Source organism: Nelumbo nucifera, chromosome 2, assembly GCF_055504915.1.
Source record: "Nelumbo nucifera cultivar China Antique chromosome 2, China Antique-T2T, whole genome shotgun sequence".
Lineage (NCBI taxonomy): Eukaryota > Viridiplantae > Streptophyta > Magnoliopsida > Proteales > Nelumbonaceae > Nelumbo > Nelumbo nucifera.
In genome coordinates, this window is record NC_142650.1 from 32,736,538 (window position 1) to 32,745,334 (window position 8,797).

Genomic DNA, 8,797 nt, shown 5'->3' on the forward strand with positions numbered 1-8,797 from the left:
TGAGCTCGAACTATTTGATTAGAGCTCAATCCAATTGCAGTCCTACTATTTTCTTTATTTTATAAATATCCTAATTTAATTACACAGTGGGAGGAAATTTATTTCCGTAGGAGAATGAAATAAAATCCTTGAAAAATGAACTAAAATGGCTTTAATATGCTGTGCTATATTTCATAATCAAATTAGACTCACAAGTTGTCCCAAGCATTGCAATTAAATCCAAATTTGGGTTCTTCCTTGATGATATATATATATATTCATTTTGTCCTGTGAATGCAAATGATTCGAGTGCAAATTCTAATTTATTTTTGTTTCAAATTTTACCTTGTTTTGTTTTTGCAGTACAAATGAAGTAAAATTAAAAAAAAAAAAAAAACGAAACATAAATTGATTAAATTTTTCATAATTTTTATTTGCACTCATACATTTGTACCAGTACAAATAAAATTACAATGCAAAAAAAGTAGAGCCTTATGGATTTGTTTTTGGTGATGATTCCTCCTTGAACCATTGATTTACATTTCCTACATAAACTGCACCCCAGTCACCAGGGGTTCATTCTAGTGCATAAGGGAAAGAAAAATGGGTTTTTTTTTTAGCAAAGAAATGATCTATACGAAACTTCCACATGGGTATCCTATAGTATAGGGCCTTTTGGTTTTTGGTAATAAATGCTATTTAATATATTATCAAAATAAATTGTGGCTTAGACACCTTACCACAAGCTAAGCAAAAGGAAGTGATCATATGGCTGATCAAAAGGGCGCCCCATTTGATGAACGGTTCAGATAGGCTGTAGGATCCATCCACATTGCATAAATATGTGGGGTCGTTTTCAGAAGTTCCCTCTTTGTACTTCAATGCTAAGCATACAAATTTGAAGATAGGTGGGCCCCACAATAATATTCCAATTCTATGGCAAAGAAAATGCATGGTAAGGCATAACAGAATAAAATAAATTTATAATTAATTATATATACTTAGCCTTTTGTCCATACGTTCATTCTATTGTAGTTTCTCACAATAACCAAAAAATGCCAAAGGGTATTCTTCTTCTATCTACATAATCGCTCCGCATTCTCTGACTAAACGGGCTCTATGGAGCTTCCCCACTTGACCCAATAATGGTTTCTACTCTCTGGCATAGCCTGCTAAATTTGAACGATTGATCTGGATCCTTAAATTTTTGCATGAATTGGCCAAATCGAATTCAAAATTCACAAAATGGTTTGACTCATCCCAATGTTTTGTCCACTACTAACAATCCAGCAAGCCTTCTTTCTGAGCAAATCTAGCCAAAGTAATGTACTTTTTCTACATATAGAGGTGGTTTTGGCTTTTACTCTTGCATTATAGAAGTCATTGTGCCAAGATATTTGGATTTTAGCACCTTGACCCATAATACTTCTGGTTCATTGAGTAGTCTTCAGCCAAATTTGATGATGGGAATGCAAATGGTAAAATCTTGAGTTGGCAAGTGTTCAAATGCAAGTTCAAGTTTAACAGCAGCTACACATGTGAAAGAAAATGCCAAAGGTTAGTACTGTACCCAGTCTATCCCTTTTAAGGCCACATATAACTGACACTAACATTGAGAAATGGCCTATTTTAAACTCGGCAAATCCTCACAATTTTCCTTGCTACAGTACAAGTAAAGGTTTTTAAGACAACGAACCATTCAGGGTCCGGTTCTTAGGTCGAACGGTCCGATCAAACGAACGGCTTTTGACAAAAATAAAAAAATATATATATATAAAATGGTCAAAAATTGTTAGACGGTTTGACCGTGCAGGTCAATGATTTAATGACCAAATCAATGGTTTTTGGCCAAAAGACGATTCTGAGATAAAACAGTGACCAATAGACCTATTCATGGGCCAGGCCGGGCCGGCCTTTTACTCTTCATTAACGGAAAAATGTTAGGCCCGAGCCCGAGCCCGGTCCGACCAACGGGCCTACAACTTGGGCCCGAGCCCGGCCCTGATAAAAAGCCCGAAGCTCGAGCCCGAGCCCGAAGCCCGACCTAATAAAAGAAATTAGAAGAAGAAGAGGAAAAGGATTGCTTTTCTGATAACTGATTAGTGTTGTTTCTCTGTCTTTCTCGTTTAACAAGTGGAAGAAGAAGAAGAGGAAGAAGACAAACATGCTTGCCGTCGGATTTTTTGCTGCCACCGACTAAACATTGTAATAGAATAAAGTGGTAAAGAGAGCTCATCGCTGCCGCCGGTGATTGTATTCGCCGGAGAGTTCACGGTGAGTTGGTGACTGTGGTCTGTGAGCTGTGAGCCTGACCTGTGATTTTGACAATGATCAGTTCGCGTCAGAGAGAGAGAGAGAAAGAGAGAGAGAGAGAGAGAGGGAGGGAGAGAGAGAGCTCACCGCCGCCGCTGGAGTTGTTGCGCCGGCGAACGTTCACCGCCTCGCCGGTTGTGGTTGCCTGAGAGTGTGAGGATGAGAACTGTGGAGTGTGGAGGATGTGGAGATTGGAGAAGAAGGGTTCGTCTGGAAAAAAGAAAGGAAAGAGACAAAGAAGTGAAAAAAAGAGGGGTACTCGAACTGACTAGGGTTTTTACTTAGGTTTAATTATAGGTCGGGCCGGGCCGAGCTATTTTGACAAATCCTGAGCCCGGTTCGAATTTATTGCGAGCTGGGCTTTTTAACCCGAGGTTAAGCCCGCAGGCCCATATACTCGTTCAAGCCCGTCTGGGGGCTGGGCCGGACCGGGCCATCGGGCCACCCAGCCCATGAACAGGCTAGTGACCAATTCCCAATTTTTCTGGTCTGACTGTCCAATCCGATTTTAAAAACATTGATAAAACTCCTTTCAGGCCTTATTGTGATGTTTAGTTTCCTTGAAGCCCCCACTAGAAATCTCAAACAATATTGTTTGGGAGTCATAAATGTAACTAGAGTTTAACCATATGTTCATGTGATAAATTGGGGTTGTAGAGATAGAGAGACATGGTTTGATAAGAAAAGCAAGAGAGAAAATCAGTAAGACATTAGCAAAAAAAAAGAAAAAAAAAATATTACTTACTCATATTGTTATTTTACTCCAAACTAATCTAATGTCATGAACTAATACCTCATTTTTCCTTTGACAACTTGTCACAGTTGAGAAAGGGGAGGATGGCCTTGCCTAAGTCCTCTTTTTAGGTTTAAAAGAATTAGATGACTTGCAAATGATAAACTTTCATGATTGTAGTGGATGCGTGCAGCCAGTGTGAGAAGAATTAGGGTTTGGAGAAAATTGGTCTGAGAAGATTTGAATTTATTAAGATTTTTTAAAGGAAAAATAAATATATTTTTTTTAAATTAGAATTGGAGGAGCTTAGAGAATGATCCTTTACAATTTTAATTCAAATCTTGGGGAGGCCAAGCCCCCCATACTTGGCTCCGCCCCTGCATGTAGTTGAGACAAATGAGATTTAAAGTGTGAAGCACAATCTATATAGAATGAGGAGGAAGGACCAGTCAAGTCGATTATATAAGCATGTCGTAAGGGAAGGAAATAGGTATGTAGATCTCTTCGCCAATTTGGAGATCTCTGGAAAAAAAAATTTCATGTATCTAGTATGGTCTCTGCCATCCCTTGGGATCTCGTTCTAGTCTGGTTTTCAGGTCAAATGGTTTGATTGTTTGGACCGAACAGACGGCCCACTGATAAAAAATTAAAAATTTAAAAAAAATCCTAAAAAATGGCCAAAAACCATTCCCAGGTCAAACGATTCGACTGCCTGAGTCAGTGGTTTGTTGACTAAATCAATGGTTTTGGGGTAAATAGTGATTTTAGGATAGATGGAACTGGTCAAGTGACCGTTCCTGGTTTTTCCAATCCAACCATCCGGTTCGATCCAGTTTTAAAAATATTGCTCTTTACACATGAAATAAAGTTTGAGTTAGAAAAAAAAAATGATTATAAGCCTTGCCATGCTCATTTTGATAATAAATACACCTTTTTCATTTTGTTTTTGTTTGTGTACAACAAACTTATTGGGTGATGGCAACTTTATCACTAATATGCATGTCCTGGATAGCATTTTTTGCTACATTTTTATTACTCACATTCATAATCTTATAGGTCTAAAGTTTGAAGCTGTTTTCAGTGGATAAGATCAAAATTGGGGTGGACTGTATATAACTGTCCATGAACATTTTTCTCTTCATATACTAATTAGATGAATATGACAATGATATTGGATTCAACCAAATTGTTGAGTCGGTGAGCTTTTGGTTATTTGACAGTATTTACTCGAACCGGAGTTCTACCAGTGTTTCAAGACTCGAACCGGAGTAAAACATGGATGATGGAATGCTCTTTCGGTCTCTCGATTTTACCGGTTAATCGGTCGGTTTGTCTGTCTATCCGCCAAAACCATCATTTAATCAGGATCCAAAAAGGCCACCGATTCCCAATTTTTATGGGCCGTCTGGTCTGGGCTGACTCTTAAAACATTGATTTATTGATAAAACTTTAACTGATGAACTTTCTGGTTCTCTATTCACTTTGACTTTGACATATTTGGGATGAAATTCATGAGCTCCTCACAAATTTTCCCAACAAATTGATAGAACAGAGTCATCATCTCATAAAGCCCAAGGACTTCACATGCTCTAGTAGAGAACACAACCTCTTTAATAGAAGTTACTTATTTTGGGTAATTGGGCAGTGATTGGAGAACTCATGATAAGCAATCTCTCAGTCTTAGAGCTTGAAAGAGCTTCCTGCGGAAATCTGTAACTTAAAATTGATTTCTTGTGCAACAGTGGTCCAATCCCCATTTGGCTTATTAGCCATCCAATTTATTTCGTCTGCATTTGGAGAACAAAAGTGAAAGAATTTAGAGCACCTGTCTCCCTATAGTGATTTAACTTTAATTTTATATATATAACCATTTAAGCTATTCTTATGAACAATTCCATGGACAAGACGCTTCACCTTTGTTTTCAGTAAAATGCAAGAAAAGCATAATCATCGTCCAATCCTTATCATGAAAAAAATGAAAATTTCTGGGGTAGTAGTTTAGTGGGTATTTGAGAAAAATAGCATCATCATCATCCAAGTTTTATCCCAATCATATGGGGTCGGTTATATGAATCTCGTTTCATCATTCCATTCTGTTTAATGCTTAATTATTTTTAAGGTATTTCGTTATATTTATTTATTAAAATTGTACAAAAATGATATTATTAATATTTTAAATCTTGAACTCAGGAAAAATAAGAATCACTCTTAAAGAAAATGTTTCCATACAGTGAAATAGAATAATTCTGTTTGGCCATTATCTAAGAAAGGGAATTCTTATCTTATATGGGGAACCTAATATGCTATTCCAATTTCAACATACAAAAACCGTAGCTTTTACCCAGAATGCAATTTTGAGGTATTTCTTTGGAAAAAAAATTAGGACTGCAAATGGATTGCATCGAACCGGATGCACCAAAATCCAAATTTAAATCAAATGGAATTCAATATGGATGGATCTAATTTGGGTCACCCTTGAATTGGGACAAATGGACATTGTTTGCTGTCTTAGTAATAATCTTTATGATAATAAATTAAGGCTAGATTTGGCATTCTTTATTTTAAAGATTTATCTTCTTTTTCAGTTAAAATGCCCCTACGAATACTGAGTTTTTAACTGTGAGAAGGATATAAATCTTTAAAATCAGGGGTGCCAAATGCATCTTAAATCCTTATCTATACAAGAATCCAGTCCAATTATTGTCACTTTGTCAGTGTGTCGTATTCATTCGGTATTTGTCTGTTCTAGAAGTGCTTTTGTTATTCTAATGAAAAGTGGTTTGATTTATAGAAAAAGGGCGATTAGGACTTGGGAGAAATACTTTTCCATCTTCCTTCGCTTTATTGTCCATTTTGTGAAAATTATTAAAAGTGACAATTTTGTCTCCACCAAATGTTATTAATTTTCACAAAGTTAATTATTCACATGGGAGATGGGTATTACTTACTTGATGTAGCACAATCCAGCTGCTCCCTGTAGGAGATGATCTGGCTACCAGTAACGACGGGAACTGAGGAACCTACAAGAGATGAATCAGAGAACCCGGGGTGGCTTACTTGGCGAAGACACTCCGATGATTAAGTTAGCACTTAGTAGTGAGCTTGAAGATGATAATAGATTGTGAGAGAGCTAGAGATCAGAGATTATGCATCTCCTTCGTCCCTGGGGGTGAGGTCTTTATATACTGGAGTCCTTGCGTGTTTGGTGGAGTAGTTCCTGGATCCCCGCTGTGATGGGATATGTTTCCGTGTTAGTTGGGGATAACGCCACCAACCGGTAAGGTTGCCCATTTCCGCTTGAATCGGGGAGTGAGTGAGCTAATATAGTCGTTACAAGGTACGATCCCGGAAGACGTGGAGTACGGTGACGAGATCCTCGGGGTTTCCATGCGGTGGTCAGTCTGACTAGGAGGCGAGCTGCCCGTAAGGTGCCAGGCTACCTGGTGGCGAGCTGACTAGTGGCGAACTGCCTGTGAGGTGCCAGGCTGACCAGGTGTCGAGCTGCCTGTGAGGTGCCGGGTTGACCAGGTGCCAAGCTGCCTATGAGGTGTCGAGCTGCCTAGGTGCCAAGCTGCCTGTGAGGTGCTGGGCTGACCAGGTGCCCGAGCTGCCTGTGAAGTGTTGGGCTGCACCTAGTTGTCATGAGGTGCCATGTGTCATAATGTCATTGGAGGGCCAAATTCGCCCTCATCATTTGCCTCCCACTCCTGAGCTGAAAGTAACTCGACGAAGGGAGTAGATTTCTCCTTTTGGTCTGGAATTCGATGACCTCGTAAGCATTGATTCAATTCCTTAGGCTTTGGGAGTGACTCGCAGTCCACTCCTGGATTTTGCCTATGCCGAAGAGGCAACTGGGTCTTATGTGGTATTTTAGCCCTTGCCAAGGAGGCGATTGGGACTAGTTCGCCCATGCCGAAGAGGCGACTAGGTCTTATGTGGTATTTTAGCCCTTGCCAAAGAGGCAACTGGGACTAGTTCGCCCATGCCGAAGAGGCGACTAGGTCTTAGGTGCTCATGCTGAAGAGGCGATTGGGACTTAGGTGCCCATGCTGAAGAAGCGACTGGGACTTAGCTCGCCCATGCCGAAGAGGCAACTGGGACTTACATGCCCATGCCGAAGAGGCGACTGGGACTTAGCTCGCCCATGCCGAAGAGGCAACTTACATGCCCATGCCGAAGAGGCGACTGGACTTAGGTGCCCATGTCGAAGAGGCAACTGGGACTTACATGCCCATGCCGAAGAGGCGACTAGGACTTAGGTGCCCATGCAAAAGAGGCGATTGGGACTTAGCACGCCCATGCCGAAGAGGCGACTGGGTCTTAGGTGCTCATGCCGAAGAGGCGACTGGGAGTTAGGTGCCCATGCCGAAGAGGCGACTGGACTTACATGCCCATGCCGAAGAGGCGACTGGAACTTAGGTGCCCATGCCGAAGAGGCGACTGGGACTTAGCTCGCCCATGCCGAAGAGGCGACTGGGACTTACATGCCCATGCCGAAGAGGCAACTAGGACTTAGCTCGCCCATGCTGAAGAGGCAACTGGGACTTACATGCCCATGTCGAAGAGGCGACTGGGACTTACATGCCCATGCCGAAGAGGCGACTGGGACTTACATGCCCATGCCAAAGAGGCGACTGGGACTTAGTTCGCCCATGCCGAAGAGGCGACTGGGTCTTAGGTGCCCATGCCGAAGAGGCGGTTGGGACTTAGTTCGCCCATGCCGAAGAGGCGGTTGGGACTTAGTTCGCCCATGCCGAAGAGGCGACTGGGTCTTATGTGGTGCCGAGTTCGGCAATCACAGGTAGTATCGTCTTAAATTGTTGATGGTCCAGGCCTGAGGTACTTGCTTTCCTTCTTTTACTGCCGCCATTGTTCGAAGGTCTTCCCTCTTTCTTTTCTCCGTCGGGGCTTTAGTCTTTTGGTTCATCTCTTCTTCAGTCCCGATGAACTGATCGGTGAGCTTGAGGAATTCGGTGATTTCTTTAGGCTTGTTTGCCACCACATGCCACTTGAATTCCTTGTGGGTGATGCCCTTCTTTGCTGCCGCGAGCCTCACAGCGAGATCTAAGTCTGGGATCAGCAAACAGGTGTCGTTGAAAAGCACTTGATGTAGCTTCGAATCGACTCTCCTTCCCTCTGGACTATGCTGAGGAGGCTTTCTTGTGACCTCAGACACTTCTTGCTGGTGATGAAGTGCAAGGTGAACATTTGCATGAGCTGCGCCCAACTCTTAACTGTACCAGGCGCGAGTTTTGTGTACCACGTGCGAGCTACCCCTTTGAAGGTCATAGAGAAAGCAACGCACATGCAAGTTTTGTCAACCCCAGCGAGGTGCATCTGGGACTGGAAAGAGTCTACATGATCATTTGGGTCGAACGACCCATCATACTTGTCCAGCGGAGGCACCCTGAAGTCCTTCGGCATCGGAGTGGCTAGGAGCTTGGAGGACAAGGAGATGGTGCAAAGAGGAGGGGAGCGGTTTTTGTGATTTCCGATCTTACCTCTGCCTTACCTTTAGGCTGCCCAGGTCGTTTAGGTCCTGCGAGTTGGCTCGGATCCACTGTTCGAGGTGCCTTAGCACGTCGCCTTCGCTGCTTCTTGACTGGTTCCACATCGGTGATGCTGACTTCCGTGCTGTCAGATAGTGTCTTGGCTTGAAGTGATTCGGACTGCTGACGCTGGCTACTGTGGACAGAAAGGCCTTGTCTGGAGTCCACGACCAGGACCTCGAACTGGTTTCCTGCAAGTGAACCTTTAGGTTGCGAGGGCCGA